At 30.5% G+C, this 296-nt stretch overlaps 1 non-coding gene across 1 annotated transcript; it reads right to left on the bottom strand.

Moving 5' to 3' along the window:
• Positions 1 to 145: 145 nt before the first annotated feature.
• Positions 146 to 218, bottom strand: TRNAF-GAA. Its single transcript has one exon. It is a non-coding gene; the product is annotated as a tRNA-Phe (tRNA).
• Between the last annotated feature and the right edge of the window lie 78 nt (positions 219 to 296).

The following is a 296-nucleotide window of genomic DNA, read 5'->3' as shown; positions in this document are numbered from 1 at the left end:
AAATGAATAATCACATGTTTTAGATTTGATAGTCAAGTTAGTCAAGTTATGCAACTTAGTCAACCTATACANAATTCATTATATTTTAAACATAATTAATCACTAATTTTGAAAAGAATAGTCAAATTATGCAACGTGAACCAAGTGCGGTGAACGTGGATTGAACAAGTGACCTTCAGATCTTCAGTCTGACGCTCTCCCAACTGAGCTATCCCCACAATCATTAAAAATGAAAATTTATCAGTAAAGATATTGTCGCTGATTCATTGAGATTTTAAAAAGAAATAATGACTAAT

Source organism: Cucurbita pepo, unplaced genomic scaffold, assembly GCF_002806865.2.
Source record: "Cucurbita pepo subsp. pepo cultivar mu-cu-16 unplaced genomic scaffold, ASM280686v2 Cp4.1_scaffold015742, whole genome shotgun sequence".
Taxonomy (NCBI): domain Eukaryota; kingdom Viridiplantae; phylum Streptophyta; class Magnoliopsida; order Cucurbitales; family Cucurbitaceae; genus Cucurbita; species Cucurbita pepo.
The sequence above is the reverse complement of the archived record's forward strand: the minus strand, read 5'-3'. Positions and strand labels throughout refer to the sequence as shown.